Source organism: Panthera uncia (genome assembly GCF_023721935.1).
Source record: "Panthera uncia isolate 11264 chromosome A1 unlocalized genomic scaffold, Puncia_PCG_1.0 HiC_scaffold_17, whole genome shotgun sequence".
Classification (NCBI taxonomy): domain Eukaryota; kingdom Metazoa; phylum Chordata; class Mammalia; order Carnivora; family Felidae; genus Panthera; species Panthera uncia.
In genome coordinates, this window is record NW_026057577.1 from 139,758,844 (window position 1) to 139,784,389 (window position 25,546).

General features: G+C 41.1%; 1 protein-coding gene across 1 annotated transcript in view; it reads right to left on the reverse strand.

Moving 5' to 3' along the window:
- Nucleotides 1-25,546, reverse strand: part of FBXL7 (F-box and leucine rich repeat protein 7) — a 387,677-nt gene that overhangs the window by 10,399 nt on the left and 351,732 nt on the right. The window lies entirely within an intron of this gene.

Sequence of the window (25,546 nt, forward strand, 5' to 3'; positions counted from 1 at the left end):
TTCCTGGCGATTATCTCAAGGGCACACCTTCAAAGGTTCATTATTTCTGTTCTGGGAAGAAATCTCACATATTATGAACACAAACTCTTTTCCTTTTGCTAATCACATTTTGGTCAGGAGGATAATGGTGTTCCGTTTACAGACGCGGGAACGAGTTTCCGAAGAGAAAGACGGGTCAATGGATACAGAGAACACTGCTGTCTTCGCTCTGGCCCGTCCCCTAGTGTCCAGGCCCCCATCTTTTGATAATGGCACCCCAAACTCTGCCAGGGGTCTGAGGATCCACCCACTTCCTCCATTAGACCGGCCATTTCAGATGGTATTTCCAGGCCTTGACTACCTGTGGCAATATATGTTTTTCCTTATTAACAACTGTCTTTGGCATTCCAATGATGTGATTCGTATTGTTCCCTGACAGCAGAAAGATCACTTAATGAGGATAAAAGTGGTTTTTAAGCTTTTGAGGGATGAAGAGTTCTTTAGAATACCAATTCAAGAAGGCTGCTCATTTCATATCCCCACCTTGATAGCTATATCTATATGAAATAATTTAGTTTCTATATAAATATATTTATCATACAGTTTACATAGATAGCTGGACAGATTTATTTAGGATGACATTTATTCTGTCTCTCTAATGTTTATATATTTCACACACACACGCCCGATCCCACACACACACACACACACACACACACACACACACAGAGTGTATTCATCCCCAAAGCATAAGTTTCTTATTCTGTAGAATAAATGAGCTGGGCTAGATGAATTCTAAGGTATTTCTAGCTCTAATTCCAGTTCCAAAGACTTAAACAAAAATTCTGTTCTTGTGTGCTTTTCCACATTTCATACTTGGGAATTTTCAAACACTTGTTTTTTTCAAAGAACTTCCAATAATAACAGAGGACACAGGAACTTCTGACACGGGAATCTCCACTGAGGGTCTGTCTGTAGTTTTCCTACTGGTATCCTTTTTCTACTGCTATCATGTGTTCTTTCAATTTGTTTCTTTATAACCTGACACTGAAAATGTCCTACATGTGTCCATGACTTTGCTCGTGGAGCATCTCTGAATGACTGCCTACCTCCTCTCCCCTTGTCTGCCTCTTGCAATACTAAGAACAAATGCTACCTCCTCTAAAAATATTTTCCTAATGTCTTTGAGAAATAATTAATCCCCTTCCTATTCACATCTCCATCCTTGGTTATTAGGCAGTTGTGAGTTTATCTTTCCCTGATGTGCCTGACTGTATTATTTTTCTCAATGTCGCACCTCTCTCTACAGCCACACATTTTTGCCAGGTGACTCTGCCGTTCCTTCTAGCCAGTGATGCTGGACTTGGCCACGTGACTTGCTTTGGCCAGTGAATATGAGGAGATGTGAACATGCCTGGCCAGTCCACTGACCTTAGGGTGGGGAGAGGACCATGGAGAGGACAGAACTGGCTGAAACCTGCAGCTTAGAGCCACGCTCAACCAAACCCAGCTGGGGGCAGCCGATGCCCAGGTGAACCAGAGATGTGTAAGCTAACCCACTGAGCTTGGGGCGACTTGTTACACAGCATTACTGTGGCAGCAGACGACAGATATGCCTTCATTACACGAAAAGCTCCTTTGAGACAATGACTGAATCCTTTTCTTACTTGTGTCCTGGAAGCACCTGACATGGTTTATGGTACACGGTAGCTGCATATGGATGTTCTGAATTGAGAGGAAATACTTAGATGTTTAGGAAACAACGGTTTCTAGCTTGGCATGTGCTTCTGTCTCCCAGGTGGTATACATACTGCATTTTAAATCGTTCATAAGAAAGGAAGTGTGTACCTCTCTCTTTTGTAATCAGGTAAAATAAACAGTAAATCCATAAGGAAAAGTTTGCATGGAAACCAATTAGGGATTTCCAAACTGCCATCCAAGCTACTGCGGTACTAACCTTCGTCGTTAGGTGAACTCTGAGAATTGCCTCCAAAGCCAGCATTTTCCTTAGGCAGGTGAACGGCTTATTTAGGGCCAGGAGGGGAGGTCAATCTCAGGCTTTCAGCTCTGATGTTTAGCGGCTACGAGGGCTCTGACATCTCTCTCCTACCTGCCTACATTCTATTCACCTTGAAAGAGAAGCAGTGCTCTGCGGAGACCTGCACATCGTGAGTTGGGCCCCCTGCGGGATGAACATACTCATAGTGGGGGTCGGGGCAGCTTCCTAAACCTGCATCTTTAGCCAATTCACTTTTCTTCATGTTCACACCCCCCCACCCTGCACTGAGGGGGAGAATGGGAATGCATCCAGACTGACCGGCACGGCTGTGCCTTTGGTGATGCGTTCAGGTTTTTCTTTGCCAACAACCATACCCGAGCGTTACAGAATTCACACTCAGAAACGGAGGGCAGCCTCGCACGTCTGTGAGGAACATTCTGCTCTGGAGGGGACTCAGGAGCAGGCACTAGCTCTCCGTCTTGCCTTTTCTAGAGCTCCACGGCAGGGTAGGAGTAATTCATGATCGCACGGCACCACTTACCCACGTGAGGAGACAAGTGGAGGGGGTCTGGGGGATTTCCAACAGGGCAGTTGGGTGTCTCTTTTGCCAGAATGTACACCAGCATTCTCTGGTTATTTCCTACTTACTCAGATCGAGAACCCTCAGAGACTTTTTGAAAGGATATAATTTGTCATCATTGAATAAATAACACTTGAGAATTAAATAAATAATAAAGAATGATGAGTCATGCTATGGTCTAAACGGTGGTAGCCCTCTCAAGTTCATATGTCAAAATCCTAACCACCGAGGTGATGGCATGAGGAGGTGGGGCCTTTGGGAAGTGATCGGGTCCCGAGAGTAGAACCCTCACAAATGGGATTAGTGCCCTTATCAAAGTCATTGTTATATCTCTTTGTTATATTATCTCCTTTATTATTACAGTGCCCTTCTTTGTCTCTTGTCACAGCCTTTGTTTAAAGTCTATTTTGGGGCGCCTGGGTGGCGCAGTCGGTTAAGCGTCCGACTTCAGCCAGGTCACGATCTCGCGGTCCGTGAGTTCGAGCCCCGCGTCGGGCTCTGGGCCGATGGCTCGGAGCCTGGAGCCTGTTTCCGATTCTGTCTCTCCCTCTCTCTCTGCCCCTCCCCCGTTCATGCTCTGTCTCTCTCTGTCCCAAAAATAAATAAAAAACGTTGAAAAAAAAAATTAAAAAAAAAAAAAATAAAGTCTATTTTGTCCCATTGGGGTGCCTGGGTGGCTCAGTCAGTTAAGCGTCCGACCTTGGCTCAGGTCATGATCTCGTGGTCTGTGGGTTCGAGCCCCGTGTCGGGCTCTGTGCTGACAGCCTGGAGCCTGTTTCAGATTCTGTGTCTCCCTCTCTCTCTGCCCCTCCCCCGTTCATGCTCTGTCTCTCTCTGTCTCAAAAATAAATAAAACATTAAAAATAATAAAGTCTATTTTGTCCCATATAAGTATTGATACTCCCTCTTTCTCTTCACATTGATTTGCCGTGATAAACATTTCCCCATCCCCTCACTTTCAATCTGCATGTGTCTTTAGGTGTGAAATGAGTCTCTTGTTGGCAGCATATAGATGGTTCTTGTTTTTTTAAATCCTTTCTGACACCCTATGTCTTTTGATTGGAACATTTAGTCCGCTTACATTCAAAGCAATTTTAGATAGATACGTATTTATTGCCATTTTGGTACTTGTTTGTGGTTGTTCTTGTAGTTCCCTGGTTCTTCTTTTGCTCTCTTTCATGGCTTGCTAGCTTTCTATAGTGATGTACTTGGATTCCTTTATCTTTATTTTTTGCATATCTATTACTGATTTTTGATTTGTGGTTAGCATTAGGTTTGTCTATAACATCTTCTGCCTATAGCAGTCTGTATTAAGTTGATGGTCACTCAGGTTTGAACCCATTCTTTACTCACCCCCAACATTTTAGGTATATGGTGTTATATTTTACATCGTTTTATTTTGGGAATCTCTTGACTGATTTTTACAGATATACTTTGTTTTACTGCTTTTGTGTGTCCCACTTTTATAATTCTTACTTATGGTCTTTCCTTTTCATTCAGAGAGTCTCCTTTACCCTCTTTCTTTCTTTCTTTCTTTCTTTCCTTCTTTCTTTTAGAGTTGGTTTAGCGGTCATAAACTCCTTTAGCTTTTGTTTCTCTGAGAAATGTTATCTTTCCTTCTGTTCTGAATGACAGCCTTGCTGGATACAGTATTCTCGGCTGCAGATTTTTTTTTTTTTCTTTTTAGCACTTTCTATATGTCATGCTACTCCCTTCTGGCTTGCAAAGTTTCTCATGAAAAATCCACTGATAGCCTTATGGAGTTTCCCTTGTATGTAACCATCTTCTTTTCTCTTCCTGCTTTTAAAATTCTCTACCAGTAATTTTTGCCATTTTAATTATCTATGTCTTAAGGTGGACATCCTTGAGTTGATTTTGTTAGGGGATTTCTGTGCTCCTGGATCTGGATATCTGTTTCCTTTCCCATGTTAAAGAAATTTTCAGCTATTATTTCTTCAAATAAATTTTCTGCCCCCTTTTCTCTTTTTTGTCTTCTGGGATCCTTATAATGTGTACGTTATGCTTGATGGGATTCGCTGAGTTCCCTACATCTATTTTCATTTTGTAGATATATTTTTTCTCTCACTTGCTCAGCTTGATTACTTTCCATTACTCTGTTTTCCAGGTCACTAATTCATTCCTCTTCTTCTGGCCTGCTATTTATTCCATCAAGTACATTTTTCATTTCATTATAGTGTTCTTCATCTCTGATTGGTTCTTTCTTATCTCTTTATTAAGGATCTCACTGATGTCCTCCACTCTTTTCTCAAGTCCGGTGACTATCTTTATAATCATTACTTTAACTTCTCTATCAGGCATATTACTTATCTCTGTTTCACTTAGGTCTCTTGTTGTGGTTTTGCCCTGTTCTTTTATTTGGGACATCCTCCTCTGTCTCTTGATTTTGTCTAACTCTCTGTGTCTGTTCCTCTGTGTTAGGACAGTCAGCTACATCTCCTGCTGGGAGTAGTGGCCTTCTGAAGAAGAGATCCTTCAGTGCCCTGCAATGCAATGTTCTCTGTTCACCAGAACCTGGTGTTTCAGGGTGCTTCTTATGTGTGCTGTGTGTGCCCTGCTGTTGTATCCTGGCTGCCTTTTCCTTCGTTCCAGTAGTCTGCGAATGCTCTCTTTTCCTGCTGTAGATAGGGTTGGGTCCCTGCCCAGGGTGGGGCACACAGTTTTAGAAAGATGTATGTCAGTCAGCTAGTGAAATGGGACCTGCTGCTGCCACCGCTGGGACTCAGGCTCTGCAAATCATGCCAGTTGGGAGATGCAGTGTTGGCAAAGTTCACGCCAGTCTTCAGGGAGAGGGGGCCCACAGTTCCAGGACTGAGGCAAGTGAGACTGGAAAGGGTGGCTCCAGGGAAGCATGGTGGGGTTTGGTGTGAACAAGTAGGGTAGTGAATTTCAGAACCACGATGGTTCTCACAGGTGGCCATGTGTTTACGCTGCATGGGCAGTGGAGGGAAATGGCACCTGCCAGCTCCTTTGTTTCTGGAGAAGCCCCTCAGTGAACCCTGCGCCTCCTGGACATGCTCCAAAATGAGTAAACCATTCTCCCTCCTGTATGTTCCAGGCATTCTGCAAACTGCTGCTTCTGCCTTGTAGCTTTGTGGGCTGTTTGTCATGCTGTTTCTTTAAGAATGGGGACTCAGCTTCTTCTCACCTCCCAGGCTCTCCCAGAACTGAACCCACGGATTTGAAAAATTCTAGGCATTAAGTCCTGCTGGTTGTAAAAACCCATAAAATTCAGCTCCTGTTGTTTTCAAAGCCAAATGTTATGGGGATTTGTCTTACCCATGTGGGCTCCCTCGTGTGACAGCCTGTTTCTCTCCCTGCTCTGTACCCACGGATCCCTTCCCCCACTGGGTGGCTGCGGTCCCTTTATTCCCCACAGCAGCACCAAATGCATCTCTGCCCTCCCTACTCTGTTCAATGCGGCCTCTTCTCTACCTTCAGTTATGGAGTCTGTTCTGCCAGTCTTCGGGTCATTTCCTGGGTCATTTACACTGATGTGAGTGTTACCTATTTGTATCTGTGGGACAAGGTGAGCGTCGGCCCCTCTTACCCTGCCATCTTCCCAACCTTCTCCAGAGCAGATGGCTTTTGAAATTCACCAACACTACTGTTTTCCCTGCGGACATTTTTTGAGGAAAATTTTTTTCAAAAATAAATATATAAACTGATAATGAAATCTGTTAAAGGTAGACTCAATGAGTTACTTTGTGGTAGGATGGATGGTTGCATGGAGGGGTGGGCAGACAGCCAAAGGTATAAGAGGAAAAAGTATAAAGTCTGCAAAAAAGACATGTCTGGTTAATTACATTTTTTTTTTTTTAAAAAGTGTTTGTTTGTTTATTTATTTATTTATTTATTTAGAGGACACAAGTGGGGGAAGAATAGAGAGATAGGGAGGGAGAGAAAATCCCAAGTAGGCTCCACACTGTCAGCATAGAGCCTGATGTGGGGCTCAAACTCACAAACTATGAGATCCTGACCTGAGCCAAAATCAAGGGTCAGAGGCTTAAGTGACTGAGCCACCCAGGCACCCCTGGTTAATTGCAAATATAAGAATTAGAGAAGAGGTTACCAATTATGAATATGTAAGACTCCATAAGAGAGACAGAGACAAACATATGAAAGTGTCACGAAAGCAGAATGTGAGAATTTAAGGAAATGAGCATGTATTTTTGTCATGAGATGTGTATCTTGTGGCCTGTGTCTCTTAATGATATTGGGAAGGTGGATATACACAAAAGACTGAAATCAAATGAAAAATACACAGCACCGATGTCAACAGGAATATATAGAGAATGGATGGCAAGCAGTACACAGGGATAGCCACTGGGTACGAAAATGCAGCAGGTTGGGCTGCTGCAAATTCTAGGATTACAGATTTATAGGCAGAAAAGAAAGTGACGATTCATTCTTTTGTTGGATCATTTACCACACATCATTACTGTGCTTGAGTGCCCAGTGGGGTCTAGGAAGGGAGGAGGTTTTGCATTTGACTAGATTCTAAAGCAAATATTCCTAGCCCAACTTCTTTCTGTACCACAGTCCCATTCAAGGACCTCCACAGCAAAGATTTTGACCTCTCCAATTTCTTGCATCCTTTAGGGAGCGAGAAAAATGACCCTTTTGAGAATGTGCTCAAATCAGCCTAAACCCAGGATGGTAAGGGATAGAAAAGTTTGTCTAAGCCTGGAACAAAAGACAGTTTTCGGAAGTCCAAGGTAAAAACAATGACTACAGAATCTCCCAGTAGCATAAAACATTTGAACTCAACAATATTTTTGGTAAGCTTTTGGACTTACTCAAAATGGTGCAATCTTTGTTTGATACAAAGGACATCTTAAGGCAAATAAATATAATTATACTTTTTTATTCATATTTTCATCTATTGACTAAAGGAATAGGAAGTTTAAGCACTGGTGATTACATTAATGATTTAAAACATTCCAAGTATGTAATTTATGTGGGAACAATACATTTAGTGTACTTAGGTTACTCTACATATGTAAAGACTACCAAAATATATAGCTATCTTGGGGCGCCTGACTTCGGCTCAGGTCATGATCTCACGGTCCGTGAGTTCGAGCCCTGCATCGGGCTCTGCCCTGACCGCTCCGAGCCTGGAGCTTGCTTCAGATTCTGTGTCTCCCTCTCTCTCTGCCCCTCCCCTGCTCATGCTCTGTCTCTCTCTGTCTCAAAGAGAAAATAAAATATTAAAAAAATTTTTTTTTTAAATATAGCTATCTTATTCTGGGGGAAAAATAAAACTCAATAAACTTGTTTTCTCATGGTTTCAAAAGTCCTGGAAATTTTGCATCTTTAGTAATTATAGTACAGTATCAAAAATATTCAAGGCATCTCATACACTCAGCTTATTAGACACATTTTCCTCTAACTAGATAGCTGCCTGTTTCGTACAAGTTTTTATTTTCAAACCACTGCTGTTTATACGCGAGGAAGTCATATTTACATTACACTGGCCTTTCAAAGTCAAAATTTACAAAGCTACTCTGCATTTTCCCCCTCTGATTACCAAAACTTTTCTGCAAGATGCTTTCCATTATAAATTATCTTTCTGCTCAAGAACGCTTGCCATAAAAAGCAAGGTTTCTTTTCTTAGCTTAAACTCAAGCTTAGAAAAACAGATCTCTAAAACCTCACTAGTGAAAAAAAAATACAATCTGAGGGATCTTTTTCCTTCTTGTTTTCTTTCAAAATATTTTCTTTTAATGTGGTTCACATAATGTACACACCCTAGAACTTAGTTAAGGTATTGGTTGTATGAAGTGAAAATTTATATAGACAAGGTTAATTTTGCATTTTACCTGGAGAAAGTTACCTCTAGGACCCAAAGATTCTTTCTAGGATTGTTGTCCAGAAGGTGGCACCCCCCAACAGGATCAGATTGTGACAAAGACTTCTGTCCAAGAACAAAAACCTGCTTTGTTAGTCACGTGGACCAGTCCCATAAGGATAGGGCTACGGTGATTGATCCTTGCAGTCTTTTTTTTTTTTTTTTTTAAGTTTATTTATTTATTTTGAGAGAGAGACAGAGCGAGTGGGGGGACAGGCGGAGACAATGGGAGAGAGAGAATTCCAAGCAGCCTGTGTGCTGTCAGCACAGAGCCCGACGTGGGGCTCGAACTCACAAACCACAAGTACACGACCTGAGCCGAAATCAAGAGACGCTTAAGCCACTGAGCCACCGAGGTGCCCCTGATCCTTGCAGTCATGATGAGGATGATGAAGCTTCTCTCCTATCAGGGCATATGGTCTAGTGAAATGCCTGGCTCAGTCTTTATGCTGAGCACCAGTTCCCCGGTGTATCCAGTGTTTGACCCTATACGATGCTGGGTGTGGATCCTCTTTGACCTTTAATTTTTCTAAAAGGAAACAGCCTTACTGCTAAGGAAGCTTTTAAAGTGCATTGTTCTAAAGAACATAAATATAATCAATGAAATGTAGAGAATGGCATCTTTAGAAATGCAGTTTGATTTTGTCTCCAACGTGAATATCTACAAAAGATGTTTTAGGAAAGTAATGCCAGAGGAAATAACAGGTGACCTCAGAAACTATGCGAGAGTCCTGGGTTAAATTCATCAGCCTTATGGTTTTACCCTAGGTTGAAATGATGACTTCTCAGCACCTTTCTTTTTCTTATCTATAATATGGCAAAGGGAGATGACCTTATACTACTTATCCTTTAAAGGAACGTAGGATGCTTCATCCCTGTGAGAATTCACTGCTATTAGATGCCATCCTTTGCAAAAGGCAAGGGGATGTTCTTCTTATGGTTGAGCCTCTTTTGAGAATTTCTGTTTGAAGGTCTCAGATGCAAACTCTTTGACAGGCATCAGTACTTAATGACATTAATTTAATCATATTTTAATTTTTTATTGCTCATCATAATTTATTTTTATTAGAAATTATCATCTATTTATCACAAGTGATGCTGGCCTTTCAAGTGTGTGGCTTTTAGGCAATAACTGAAGTTTACTTTTAATGATATTAAGTGCATAGTAGTACAGGTGATAAGGAGATTGCAGCCAAAGTCATGACAGCATTTGTCAGTGTCTTAAGTTAAGGGAATGCTGTTAAGGTCAAAAAGAACATTGAATACAGACGGCCCTGGGTTCCTGTCTCTGCTTTACGACGTGCAACCTGCATCGTCTAAGGCAAGCAGCCTAGAGCTTCATAAGCCATAAGCCTCTTCTTTTGTGAACTGGAAACAATTCCACTCATTTTATAGAGTAATTAGATGAAGTCTATGAAAACTGGTATTGTTATCGGTAGAAGCATTTGACAAAAATTATACGATCTCTCAGAGGACTTCATGGGGAAAAAATTCTGGGCCCTCCCGTTGTGGAGCTATGTTTTAAGGGGTATCTGGTATCCATAGTCCCATCTTTATGAGTATTGTTGCCTCCGTAAGCTTTTGAAATATCTTTCATGCTGGTGGGGAATGAGAGGGGGGAATATCATAAAAATTGTACTTTTGTTGTAATTTTGAAATCCCTTTCTCATGGTTTGTGGGGAACAAGCTTAGGGATTCCCTGAGCTTGCCCTGAGGGGTTCACAAGGCATAAAGAATTAGAAAGCCATAGGATGAACACACCCAAGTTTGGGTAAACAAGATTAGGTAAACAGGGCAAAGGCCCCCAGTATAGGACAGAGATGGAAGAATAGAAAAGCCTCAGGATGAAAGCATCAAGAGTGAGGTAAACAAGATTAAGTATTCAGGGCGGTAACACTCCCCAACTTAGTACAATAGCAGAAAGCTGCTTTCGAAGGAAGGAAGGACCAAATTCGGTAAACAGGTAAACAGGGCTATAGACAGCAGCAGGGTGAAGCTGTCCAGAGGGGAGCTAATTAGCAAAAGAAAGGTGCCTTGTGGACCCTGAGGTAGCAGGCTCTGTCTTTCTTGTACCCTAGGCAAGTTTACATAAACACAGGTGGAGCCTCAGTCTGCTGCAAACAGCCATCTGCCTGGCACCAGGACTTTGTTTTGTATTGGCCCAAACTCCTGACCCCGCATATCTTCCAAACCCCCTTTCCTTCACACCCGTGAGTCAATGTCCATGGATGCATCGTCTCTTTGTGCACATCCGTCATTCTTGTAAACCTCTGATCCTAATAAAGATGGAGCAAGGACCCTTAGTTGGGGCTCTTGCCTCCTCCCAGACATTAGCCTCTCTTGCATTTTAATCCTGCATTTGCTCTCTTGCTGGACAAGAGTCTACGACAATAGTTTATTTAAGAAAACATATTTTTATACAATATAGTGGACCTGCTGTCTCATTTTGATTTCTCCCATGGCTTTTGAAATACCATCCTCTCTTCTCCTTTTTCTTTCTCCTTCTCAGATGCCGTTTGCTCCCCCTCTTCTGTGGTGTACCAATTATATATTGCTATTTCCTCAAGGTTTTCATTCTTTACTCTTTGTTAGCATCTGGCCTCCCCTGAGATGGGGGGAGGTGGGTTCGTGCGCTCACACGGCTTCAGCAATTGCCCATAAGCTCATGAGCTCCCCAAACCCAATATCCAGTCTGGACCAGGCTGTGTGTCTCTCTCAAATATTAAACACACGTCTCCAAATACCTGCCATACAATTGCTACCTAATATGATGAGCCTAGCCACATGGGACTAGGCAAACTAAATCTATTACCATTGAACTAAAAATTCAGCTCCATAGGTGCAGAATTCAGGAGCTCATGAGCCACTTGTGGCCAGTGGCTACGGTACTGGACAGCACAGATACAGAAAAATTCCACTGCAGAGAGTGTTAGTGACAACGCTATCTATCCTTTACCTGAAAGGATATCTAGTCCTCTCCCTGAAAGTGTACTGGATATACCTTGGTTACAATACACACAAGGCTGAACACATCAATGTCTTTGCAGAGAGGAATCTCCTTCCCTTCCATTCCATGTTGCTGTTAATGGTACCAATACTTGTCAGGTCTGCCTCCTAAGCTAAAAACCTGGGAATGATTTTGAATCCTACCCATATCTGACCAGGTGGTTAGCTTATGGAACTAACAGTCCCCTCTCCCCTTTTTCCATGGCTACCGTCCCACTTGGAAGTTTTCAACATCCGTCTCCTCTCAATAATTCCTTACCTGAGAGTGCTGACTCTTCCTTCTAAACCCACCACTTTCATATAGCCTTTGCCCTGCATTTTGTGTTAACCTTCTAAAATATGGCCCAACCTCCTGCCCCCAAACCTTGAATGACTCATTCCCTCTGTTGTGGGTTGAGTTGTGTCCCTGGCAAGATATGTTGAAGTTCTAATGGTATGGGTGAATGTGACCTTATTTAGAAGTAGGGTCTTCGTGGGGCACCTGGGTGGCTCAGTTGGTTAAGTGTCCAACTTTGGCTCAGGTCATGATCTCGCCGTTTGTGCGTTCCAGCCCCACGTTGAGCCCTGTGCTGACAGCTCACAGCCTGGAGCCTGCTTCAGATTCTGTCTCCCTCTCTCTTGCCCCTCCCCTGCTCATGCTCTCTCTCTCATTGTCTCAAAAGTAAACAAACATTAAAAAAAAATTAAAAAAAAAAAGACGTAGAGTCTTCGAAGATGGAGTCAAGTTAAGATGAGGTCTTGCTCAATTACCGTGGTCCCTAATCCAATATGATTCGGTGTCCTTATGAAAAGAAGAAACAGAGACACAGGGAGAGAAGACAGAAACACATGGACACAAAGGTAAGATGGCAGCTTAAAGATGGGAGCAGAGATTGGAGTGATGCTATCACAAGCCAAGGAATGGGGAGGGGCACCAGGAGCTGAAAGAGACAAGGTTGGATCCTCTTCCATGTCTCTAACAACACCTTGATTTCATACTTCCAGATTCCAGAACTGTGAGAACATAAATTCTGTTGTTTTTTAAACCACCTGGTTTGTGGCACTTTGTGACCACAGCTCCTGGAAATCTAGACACATCTTTTGACACCTTTTTACTGAATGCTTTCTACGTGTCAGACATTATACTAAGCACTACTCAGGGAATAAAGTTCGATTTTTCGACTATGCAGGAGACCAGAAGTTCTATTCCCCCAGATTAAGTGTAGATGCCTAGTCATACCTCAAGTCCCGGGTGGGAAGTCCACTTCTCTGGCAATCTTTCCAGATCCACTGGGGCTAAATAATTTACTTATAGTGTTTCCCTTGATATCATATCCACCTGTATCTTAGCCCTTTTCACATAGTGTCTCTCTTCTCACTAGACTGTGAGCACCTCGAAGCCAGGAGGTGTCTCACTCATCTCCAAGTGATTCCAGAGTCTTTCCTTGATTCAGCCATCGAGCAATCATTCAACCAATGCACCACAAGGAATGCTCTTTGCTTGGTTCTACCACAGATCCCTTTCAGTTTTCTTTTGGTTGCTGTTGGAAACATTTCTAGGAACTACTTGGAGGAAGGAGGTGTTTCAGATTGCGGAAGAAGTTGGAACACCTCTGTGCCTTATCAACATTTCATTTTTAGGTCTATTTTCTTTGCCCCTCCACTTAATATTGGCCGAGGTAGTACACACACTGAGCTTAACAGTACTCATCTACTCAGAAGATATTTAGAAAGACACATGCACACATAAAAACAGTCTCTTGCATGGGGCGCCTGGGCGGCTCAGTCGGTTGAGCGAGTTCGACTTCGGCTCAGGTCATGATCTCATGGTTCGTGAGTTCGAGCCCGGCATCGGGCTCTGTGTTGACAGCTCAGAGCCTGCAGCCCGCTTCAGATTCCGTGTCCCCTTCTCTTTCCGCCCCACCCCTGCTTGTGCTCTGTCTTTCAAAAAGGAATAAACATATAAAAAAAAAATTAAAAAAAAAAAACAACAGTCTTTTGCAGCACACATCACCTAAAGTTTCCCAGAGTCAAATTCTTAGTGCTTTTTGTCCTGATGCCCCTGCTATTGTAGTTTACTCACATCTCTGTTCACTCCTAGTAACAGTGAACCATAAAAACTCATGATAAATAAAAAAAGAATGACACTTTTACATTGGCTCAGAACTGTAAGACTTATTTTAAGTTTAGTTACCTAAAACGGAAGAGGAACTACCCCCACCCCCGCCCCCCTGAACTGATTCACACATCAATTGTAAGAAGCACAACTGGCTTTTTCTTCACAGTGCGGAAAAGACGGTGATATTTATTTGCCATTCTCTAGAGAGCTCATGGATAGCTTTCCAAAGCTTGGGAAATGAGCCAGCTCTTGTCTTGACAAGGGAAGAAACACAGAGATTTTCATGAAAAGCCTTGCAATCCATACCATTCAACCTTCAAGTTATACTTTATATGGCAGCCTTAATTGTTTTCTATCTTCAATTGTCAGATAATGCTTCCACCTTCTTTCCCCATGAACAGCTGCCAGATCCCAACGTTTGCATCTTTCAACTTGAAAAATGCAATACATGGTAGAGTATTGAATTTAGATTCTGACAAAGAGAAACTTCTAAATTGTCAGTTCGCAGCAGAAAGCAGGCCTCACAGGGAGCTCTAGCGTAGCTCACACATTCAACTTTCCAGTGAGGGAAAAAGCGAAATCTCCAGTAAACTTAGGAGCATGCACGAGAGCAGTGATTAATTAGAATGTTCCCAAAGCAAAGCAAATCCTTGCATTTCCTTAGCCATTTGAAAATACGATCCACTGTTGTTTAAATTCTTACAACGATTTGTTTCAATGTAAAAATACATGTAAAGCATTTATTATATACAAGGCACTGTCTTATGCACTACAGAAATATTGATTCATAAATGCAAAATCCCTGTTACATTTTTAAATGCTTGGGAAAACCAATGACCAAATGATGTGGAGAAACATTTTATTCTCTCTATATTAGCAAATAGAGAAGGCAACAATTAAAGAACTTAGTCTATATAAATATTGTTTTATCTACCTGCTGACGGCCTTGCTGCTTCCTGATAGGTGGATGGATACCTTACACTGACCTGGGGTACATTTTGCATGGGGAGTTCCCTGGGTCTACTGGAGTCCAAGTTCATAATCTCTTTTTGAGAGATTTCTGGGCTATCCTACAGAGTGGGGCTTTTCCAAGGAATAGAGCCTATACTCAGTAGCACAAAGATTGGCTTTCATTGGGCTCCTAGGGTTTGGAGGGCAGGACTTTACATGGTTGGCTGATGGTTCCAATTCTAGACTATCTTATTTTTCAAAAGGGAAATCATATTTTTTCAGGGAGCCCCCATTTTAAATGGTAATCAATAATAATCTTTTGGAAATTCAGCTGTAGAGTAGAATTCAAGCAAGCCAAAATACCTCTGGGAAATCTCTCCATTCCAACGGCACAACACTCTTCTGGGGAATTAAGACCTTTTATCATAAACTTTCCAATTCATCCTAATCTCAATCAGTCCATAATTTCTATTTCTCTTTAGGAAAATATCTGTAAACTTATATTTATTGGCTATACCTTTTAATAGCATTACCACAATAAATCTAAAAGTAAGTTCTTAATTATAAATGTGGCATTAATCAGTGTTTAAAGCCCCCACTTAATCCCAAGATCATTAAAAAAAAATTCCTTAGGGTGGAGGCTGGAAAGCTGGAGGGATGGAAGTATACATTTGATACGTTGGAGATCGTCTCTATTTAAGCCTGCTTTTCTAGACAACCTGTGCTTTTAGTTGCCTTTTAATCAAAATTTGAGACTTATATTTAGTCATAAAGGAAACAAAATGGCAGATTGTGGCTCATCACTTATAAGATATTCCCCGTTGAAGGATGCAAAATATTTGGTACTAGATTACAGTTCTAGTTCCTTCTTGGAAGCTAACGTCTGACCATGTAACATGGGTCAGTGTGGGGATGCGGAGATCCCCACAAGTGGAGATAATTTAAGACTCAATTCCTCCAGCCTGTCCTCTGCATTCTTCCCTTTGCTTCCCCAACCCTTACTGGGAATCTATGATGCTTTCACGGGTGGACCACTTTGCTTACCTTCATATGTTTAGATCTGAACTGAAAATACTTCATTTTTACCAACAGATGTTAATACTCTCATTTTATATGACAGGCTGGTGGCTTGAGTTTTCCTCAAGGTTTTTTGTTGTTGTTATACTGGTTCATTTTGTTTTAAAACACCTATTAAATTAGTAAAAGCAAAGATCACCAAAGATGACAAAAACATTTTCAGATTCATTCTTTGGAGGTTGACCAGATAGAAGCCTTGAGGTAGAAATTGTTTTGGTGCATTCAATATGAACTGTCTTAAAAGAAATTCCTTCCTTCTATATCAGATGATTTACGGGCTGGACCCCAAGCAATAAATTAGTCCTTTTTTTTTTTTTAATTAAGAAGACAATCACTTTTCTTAAAATGGTTCAAAAAGGGAAAATCAGATGAAACTGGCACCTTAATTTTAGACTTTAATGACAAACTTCAGTGTTTTATTGTTTTCGAATTAATTTTAGGTCATTTTAAATAACAACAACAAAAAACATAGCTAGAAAATTTATAGCTACAAAATTGTTTCATTTTGCTTCCTGGATCAGGCAAATAAAAATATGATTAAAGCAGCATTTGCAAAAGGGTCAGTTTGGCTCTTTTTGGTCATGTCGAGAGCCATATGAAATAATATAGCTGAATATCCAGTGATTAACTATTGCAAGTATAGTACAGAGTAGCACAAACCACAAAGAAATCGTCAGATATTCTTACTTAACATTCTTCTTTGGCCAGTGATGTTAAGTAAAGGACACACATTTTTGTAATTATTAAAAAATAACCCACATAAATACAAATAGTTATGGAGTAAATATTTTGCTTTCTTAGGAAAAAATGTAGAAACATCTTGACCAAGATTAATGTACAAGACATCCAACATGCGGTCAGTTTTTCTTGCTTATTTATTTATTTTGAGAGAGACAGAGAAGTGCAGGTGGGGAAGGGACAGACAGAGAGGGAGACAGAGAGAATCCCAAGCGGGCTCTGAGCTGGCAGTGCAGAGCCTGATGCAGGGCTCGAACCCATGAGGTTGGGTGAGTCGAAACCACAAGTCAGACGCTTAACCAAACTGAGCCACCCCGGTGCCCCTTGAACATGTAGTTATTAATGGAGCTCTTTCTTTCTTGTATCTTAGCATTCCTGGAAATGATTTTGCGCTTTGAACAGAGCTGTCCTTTATCCCTGGAAATACAATTTGAATTGTGTAAAGACCTAAAATAAAATTAGAACCAACCTATCACAACCATAATCTACCTAATACTTAATCATAGCAAGAAACCTCTGTGTTTGCCACAAAATCCACAAAGGGTTTATAATTACCTCCCTTTTGAGTTTGCTGGCTACATAATCAAAATAGGGAACAAAAAGCACTATGTGTTCACATCAGGGTTGCAAGTTTTGTATGTTTACACTGTGTATGTGTGTACAAATGTCAGAGAAAGGTCTGTTGCAATTTACATTTGACTAAAAGATAACCTACTATGATCAAAGACGGCTCAAATCTTAGAATATATCAAAACACAAGAATACATCTTTAAATGAGAGGAGCCGAGAAAAACAATGCTTGAAGCTGTCCTCTGACTTTGCTGATAAAAATGAAAATTATAAGCACAATAGGAAGCTGTATCTATGAAGATTTAGAGATACTAATATATCATACCTTGAAAGGTGGCAACTGCCTTAAGATGTACCAAGGGTATTATATCTCACAATGTCAACCTTACACTTGGGTCCCTAAAATAACCATTATGTCTCCAGTTCCTCCCTTCTCTCTCCAGAAGCTGTAAAAATGTAGTCTCCAAAAGTTACACAAAGAGAAAGTTGTTATCCACAATTCCAATCCCTGGATAGCGAAAGAGCAGAAGACAGAAGGATATTCTACTGTGCCTGCTGGACTTCTTTGAATGAATTAGTGGCACTCTGACCTCGAATTTGTTTTTTAAAATTTGAGCTGGATGAGAAATAGAAAAAAAAATAATAAAGCAATGGCTACATTGTACAGTGTTTTAACCTCCTGTATAGAAGATTCCATAAAGATACCTATTCATGTTTCTATCTTTCAGAATTAAAAACTAAAATCCTGTTTGAAAAAAAGGTCAAATGTCTGAACAAATTCTGGGTTCCACTCACCTCCCCCCCACCCTTATTGCACAAAGGAAGGACTGTTGCTTGGTAGAAAGGGTCTGTTTTCATGTGTGTATGGCCAGAGGCCATAAAAAGATAAAACTATACCAACCACAAAGTGTCGATCTTTCCAGAGGGAAGTGTGCCAGAGTATCGAAGGATGAGGACAACATTAATCAGATGTCATGGTGTTTACATCTAAACCCCCTTCTCCCAATCCTGTATTTAACAGTCTGCGCTGGCTGGACACAATACTCGAAAGGGAGCATCGTGGGTCATGGGGATTGGAGAATGGCCGCCCGGGAGACACCATTTTTCAGAATCCTTTAACTAAAGAGGCATTTCCTTTTGTAGCCGGGTCTCACTTTCCACTCTTTTATTCCTGAAATGTTATACATGGAGTTTAATATCTTTGAAATGGCCTCTACTCCTCCATATATTAAGTTGGCCTGCCTGGCCTTCAACCTGCTCTATTTTTGCACGTAGCTCCCAGCGATCATCAAAGTGGTGCTTGCTGGGTCTTTTGCTCTCGTCGCTTTTGCTTTGGAGCCCAGACAGTTGGTCGGCAGGTCACCAGTGAGTCCTACAGGGCTTGCTCTGCTCTGATCTAGACCCACTACCTGAAATCCCCATTGCCGATGTTATTACCACTTCGTTGAGGGGCTGTATACCATGATCGCCTGGAGACCAGAGGGGCAGAATCCTGAAGTGACCCTGGAGGGCTGACAGTGACAGCATGGCGTTGGATTCCTGAGGACAGCCTCGTGACTTCTCTCAGTCCAGGGGATTTGGTGAAGGGGCTGCACTGTTTTGCCGCCTCCTGAACTGTGCCAAGCCAACCTGAAACCTCTCGGGGGAGGGGGTCCCCTAAAAAGGAAGCTAGAAATTCTCTCCTAAAAAGTAAGCTCTCCACTCTGATACAGGCCAGCTGTAAATATCAGTATCACTAATTAAGCCATATTTTGGGATTATAGAGCAGATGGAAGCATCTCTCATGTGGAAAGCTGGGTTGGACCAACACTCTCACGTCATCTGGACACTTTTTTTCTTTAAATCAAAGCACTGAATTCTTCCTTGTGCATCTTTCAGTTGTCTTCAGTCGACATAATGGCAGCAAATGGCGAAAATGTGCCGGCTCAAAACATTAGACCACTTAGACAATAAGAACTGTGTAAACATAAATGTGATGTTGGGCACTTTGTGCTATGAGGACATTAAGAGCTCTGGGACTTTGCATGTTAGGGCATCTGTGCCTTCTAAGGGAAAACAAACTGATAACTCCACAACTTGAAACATCCTGTTCCATCTCACATACTAAACATATGTCGTACAGGGAAAGAAAGCACAGCCATGTGGAAGCAAGGCAACCAATATAAAAGTGTCACTGAGCACAAGACAGGCCCAGAGAGAAGACTTGGAGCGACAAGATGAGAGTCAGCTGCCTAGGACCTTTCCCGTTTGCTAAACGGGACAGAAGCGGAGAAGCAGGGTCTCTGGAATGGAGTGATTTTGACTCTTAATTGAATGCAGTTTTCTGCTCAGCCCATAATCGCATCACCTTTGATCATCTGCACAAAACAAACTTGAAGGCTGCGGTACAATCCCCGTGTACTTGCGTTCCCAAATGAATAATATTGATCTGGATAAATAAGCCTGTGGCATATAGAGCGAGGCATGGCAATCACTCCCAGCTTAAAAGTAATTAAGAACACAATGCCAATCATTTGCACTCATGCCTGAGTATTTAGTGCATTATGCGGGGTATGATTCAAAGATCCTTCTAGAGGTGGGAGAGTGATCTTGGCCTTGGTTCTACTCAAAAAGAGTAACGCATCGTGTGAAATTTAGTGATATGACCAAACTCTGACTTTACCAGATTCTTGTCTGCTCCAACGTTCTGTGGTTCACTAAGGAAAAATCTTGTGGGGAAATCAGTGATGACTGATTAATTTAAAATATACAATGAGAGGGAATACGAGGGGCTTCCAGCATCCATCATGCAGTCAACTTTGGTGTTGGGAATACATGGCTTTTAGAAATTGGAGTAGTCACTGAGGAGTCTCTATTTCCAGAGTGGCAACTAAAGAATCCATTTCGGAGTCCTATGGTTTTTCTACAAAGATCTTTGAAGTTAAGCAGGTTTCTGCTTGATATTCTGGAACGATTTGGGTTACAGTAAGAATCCAGAGTATTAGACCTTCTAAAGGGTTTTAATTTCAATTAAGCCCTAATTGTGAAGTAGAAGTGTTCTAAGAAAACTAGAAATCTACTAATTAGGCCAATAGGTACAAACGCGGAGACATTATCAGAAGTTAGAGCAACAGTGATTTTCTCCTTCCTTGAACCGAATTCATTACATTTCAGTCAATACTGCTTCAATTTCTACAATCATAGGCTTCGGTTTAATTGACTCACTTGTTATTTGGTTGGAAATATGTATGATGAACTCTGATTGTTGGCTCATAAAATTCTAGCGTTTATACATTTGATTTATTTTCATAGGTTTCTTTGGTTCTAATAGGGAGTCCACAAGAGTAAGTTTGCTGGGAATTATAAAGTATAATTTAAAAGGTAAACGAAAATCCTCAGGAAGTGATTCTTTTGCTTAGTATCTCTACCTGTCATTCTTTCTCGCGCCATGGCTGGCTTTGCCGTGAATAGACCCTACGGACTGGAGCACCAAAGTATTACATTTTTCCTCTGTGTAATTCTTCAGGACAGACCCAAATTTGGTGTTGCGGAGTCAGCTTATGAGAAAGGGCTACACTTCCAGTTTAGGAAAGCGGTGAGTAGGACTTCCCTTATCTGTCCCCAGTAATGGATTTTTGTCTTTTGAGATGCTCTCCTGTGATTCCAGATTAAAATGAGGATATCTCTAGGACAGGTGAATGCAAAGTATTAACCCATCGATTTCTTATGAGAATAAATTGATTATGTTCTTTTGGGCATTGACTACACTTGCTCTTGAGTGTACGTAACAATATTTTCATTTTCTCTAATCCTCAGTACCAGGGGAAAACTTCTACATGAAAGATCTTGAAGACATGGGGCGCCTGGGTGGCTCAGTCGGTTAAGCGGCCGACTTCGGCTCAGGTCATGATCTCGCGGTCCGTGAGTTCGAGCCCCGCGTCGGGCTCTGGGCTGACAGCTCAGAGCCTGGAGCCTGTTTCAGATTCTGTGTCTCCCTCTCTCTGACCCTCCCCCGTTCATGCTCTGTTTCTCTCTGTCTCAAAAATAAATAAACGTTAAAAAAAAAAAAAAAAAAGATCTTGAAGACAAATTCTTGGTGACATGAATTTCTTAGGGATGTATGTTTAACATTAAGGATTAGTTTCTCATCTTTGATCACTATCAGCAACATTCTTATAATAAAATAAGCCTATTAAAAGCTCTATCCCTTACCGATTCCATTGGTAGGATGATTTTATGGGCTCTTGCTTCTCTCTCTCTCTCTCTCTGTGTGTGTGTGTGTGTGTGTGTGTGTGTGTGTGTGTGTGTGTCTGTCTCCTCCTTTCTTGTTTAGGTTTCTCTTTCAGTCTCTGAACAGCTCCTAATTGGGCCAGGTTGCATGGCATTACTCTTCCAGACTTGTCTAACACTTTATATTGATATGATGACTGCTCCTTGTGTCTTAAGAATTGCTACAGCAAAACCAGGGTTTGTTTGTTTCTTGAATTAATTTCTCGAGTCATTCAAGACCAAAATTTTAAGCTTATAAAAAGCTGTTTTTTCAAATCTGTTTATCTCAATGACAACTCCTTTTCTGTGTAAATGATCTTACAGGGTGTCATTCCATTCAGCAGAACCCATGGCACAGAACATATTTCAGAATATTTAAAGAGTTGAAAATACTATAACGATGGATAGCATGTATGTATGTGTGTATGTTATACAATCTTTATATATATCTTACATTTATATACAAATATATATACATATGCTTAAGAAATATGTATATTCTTAGTTTTGAAAGCTCTGTGAATTATTCAGCCCTCTTCAAAAAGAAAGGCTAAAAAAAGAAGTCCCTGCAAGAAACAGGAATAGCTGGCCAAAAAATAAATACTTGGCAGGAGATGAGCAGGTGCACTGAAGTGACTTCCCAGCCGAAAGGGAAGATAAACGGAGGAAATGGCACTGTAAATGCATGTGATGTTAAACAGGTTCATAACACAGTTCCGAACGTCAGCTCTTCTGCAGGTATAATGGATTGGCGGAGCCAAGAAAACTTGGAGTTTTATCCCTGTGTCTATGGAAACGATTTCAGGTGGAAAGCAGTATCCTGACACATAGTTTTAGCTTGAGGCTAAAATCTAAATTTTACCATAAAAACATTTTCCACACATCTACGCCCAAGGACAGTTTTGTTGGGATCAGTGAACTAATGTCCTTTGAGAATGATAAGTGCTCAAGTCAAATTGCTCATTTCTCTCTTTTGTGCTGCCTGATATGTAAGATCTCTCCCTCTCTCTCTCTCTCTCTCTCTCTCTCTCTCTTTTTCTCTTTCTGTCTCTCACTCACATAAACGTTACGTGTCTAGCAATCAATCTAGCTGCTGGCCAGCACTGCTCTACCGCCAGAAATCACTTCTAGGTTTATAGTTTACTGTTGCTTATGACCTCTCCTTCATGTTTTCGAGTAAGCCAACAGAATTTCCAATGTGTTTGGAGAGAAAGAGGCGGCTTCATCAGAAATGGGCAGCTGATCATTGCTATCTGAAAAAAGGTTCTAGCTTATGAGGTTCCTGGCTGGGGCCAGAATCACTATGGGAGTGTCTTTCCTCTGCATATGGGAAGAATCACGCTTTCTCCTATGTTAGTTGTGATAGCTATACTCAACAAAGTTAAAGAGAGATCTTTATATTCATGAGTTTGGAAAACGCATTTATAGGGGGGCAGGAGCTCCATGGGGGTGCAAATCTCTGACTAGATATCTTTTTTTAATTTTTAATTTTCCCTCCACATCCTCTCAATGTGTTCCGTTTGCAAGCTGGCTCTGCAGTGCGTTTCCTTATTATTATTTACATGCGACACAGTGACATGATGGAAGATGGCTAATGATAGTGACAATCCTCCCGCTGGGCTTCACACCTTTTTTTCTTGGATCGATCTTTGTTTGTTTTTGTGTAAAGGGTCACAGTTTTTGCATCCCTGGAGTGAAGCTGCCGGTTAGTCTCCTTCAGTTATGGTAAGTCCCCTGTGCACTGAGCCAGCAGTGGTTGAAAGCCTGAAATAGAACGCGATAATCGCCTTGGTGGAGACTCTGATGTCCAGATCAATCTTAAAACCACACCTGTGGTCCACCCAATCCCAAACTCAACATCCGGCATTGCTGCCCCTACTGCCTGCTGAATTCAGAACAAGCCTCCTGCCCATTCACCGAAGGCTGGCCTTGTTGGGACTTTGACACATTTTTTTCAACTTCCTCTGCTAGTATTTCCCTTGGTGTGGCCTAACCTCTAGAAATTAGACTATTCGCTATTTTTTGGAGCACAAGCTAATCAAAGTCCCCCTTACCCACGCTATCTCCTCTTCCATCTTGTGAAATTATGTTGTTGTTTTTAAATCCTTTTGCGGCTGACTCCAGTACTTTCTTCTTCATGGGATGCTTCCTGAGGCCATCAGCATATGACATGTGCCTCCTTTAAACCACTGTGGCATTTTCCATCTCAAATAAGGCTTACTAGGCTGTAAACCTCATGATGATAGGTACCCTGATTATCTTGTCCATAATTATTTTCCTAGCATTGACACTTAGGAAATATTCAATAAGTGGGGTGCATGGATGGCTCAGTCGGTTAAGCGTCAGACTCTTCTTTCGGTTCAGGTCATGATCTCATGGTTTCATGAGTTCAAGCCCGCATCAAGCTCTGGGCTGATGGCACAGAGCCTGCTTATAGTTCTCTCTCTCTCTCTCTCTCTCTCTCTCTCTCTGCCCCTGTCTTTCTCAAAAATAAATAAATAAACTTAAAAGAAGTATTCAATAAGTATTTGCTAAATAAATAAATGGGATGAGTAAAGGCTTTAGATTTCACTCCTTGAAGTCTTCCTTTTTATCTCCTGCAGCAGCAAGCTAAGTGATTGCATTGATGACCAATATAGATTTGTTGAATTTAGAAGACCCTGCAAAAATTATGTGCTGAGTTGGGAAAAACTGCACTGGCCAATGTATAAAACACTTCTTTGTCTTTTTCCCCCCAAACTTAACGAATTAAAGTGAATCAGTTAGGTTTTTGTTTTTTGTTTTTGTTTTTGTTTTTTTTCATTTTAGATTAAATTGAAAGTCACGGGGAGAGACAATAAATAGCAGCCTTGGGAAAGGACTGCTGGTGTCCCGGTGTTCGACAACGACAACGACAACGTCAACGATACCTAAGTAAGCTATCGAGGTAATTTCCATTTCACAGGGTTAGAGGAGGCAAGAACTGGCAGGAGTTATTCTTATTAGCCTGTGGTGCAGGCACATCAGCTGGAGAATTAGGCCACCACGGTCTTGATCCTTCAGAGCTAGGACATATGGATTGGTTCTAAGGCCGTCATCTTCACACCAGGTGAGGTTCTCCTCTTCCATCTCTGGAACCATGAGATGGGTAACTTTAGAGGCGATTTGGACCATTCTAGGCTCTCGGGATATACTGCTGGTTTACCCACCATATGTGGAGTAGGTCTCTGAAGTGAGGCATAGGTAAGAGGCCAGCAATTTTGGTATCATGTGCATTCCACTACCTAAGCTCCCAACTTTCTAATGTAAACATCTAACGTCAAAATGGACACTCCATTATTAGAGGGTGGTCGACACAGTCAACCTTGAGTTCAGTGCCTTAAATCCCAACTTTACAATTAGCCTTGGGCTTAAAAATAGGAAACAAGAATGTCCTGAGTATCAGCATTAGATGATCATTCCTACAGACAATGGCATTTAAAGAATCAAAGACATGCGCGTTTTAATGTTTGCAAATGAAACATCCACTAAAATGTAACGTGTACAGCTTAAGGCATCTTCTTTACTTATTACGATTACATTTCACATTTTTTTCCCTTAAAAAAACTCTTAAGGATTTTCAATGATTTGTTTTAAGGCTTTCTGTAAGAGTTTCAATTATGCCCCAATCCATATGTTCTATGCTATGCATGATGCTGGTTTCCTGGTCTTCAAAATTAACTAGATCTAGATCTTTTAAAAAATTTTTAAATAGCTTTATAGAATTTTAGTTCTATAAGTAATACATGTTCCATGTTAAAATTCAGAAGACAGAATAATATGAAGACCGAAGATGGTATCTATAATCTTTTGACTTATAGGTAATGTATTTAACAGTTTGATTTGTATCTTTCTAAGTATAGGTAGGAAGGTAGGTAGAATGGCCAAGTAGAACAGTGAGAACAAACATGCTTTGGAATGTTGATAGTTTTGAACTACTTCTGAAACATACAAATGTTTTGATCTTCAGACTTGGGTGATTCATTTCACAAAAATAAATCATTCAATACCTGAAACATTATATAATAAAACCCAAATTCTTATAACTTGCCATTAAGCGGTATAGAAGGCTTATCGTGCCCTCTTCTGTGAAGTAACTTGCTATCAACTATTAAAAAATGAATATCCACCCTGTCTAATTCTAATAATAATAATAAAAAAACTTGATGTAAGCCTCTAATTGGGCCCTATGGTACCATTAGAATTGAGTTGAGGTATGGCTGTTGAGCAGAATCTAGACGTGCCCTTCTGTGAATTTACCTTTTCCTGAGGGTTAATGACAGCCAGAACGCGACCTCACAAATATATGTCAAGATACAACACGCTTTATATACACTTACTGAAATCTGGCAGAATCTTATCCTTGGAAGAAATTTTTTTAGGTAACTCCCATAGGCTTTGGATAAGAGCTCA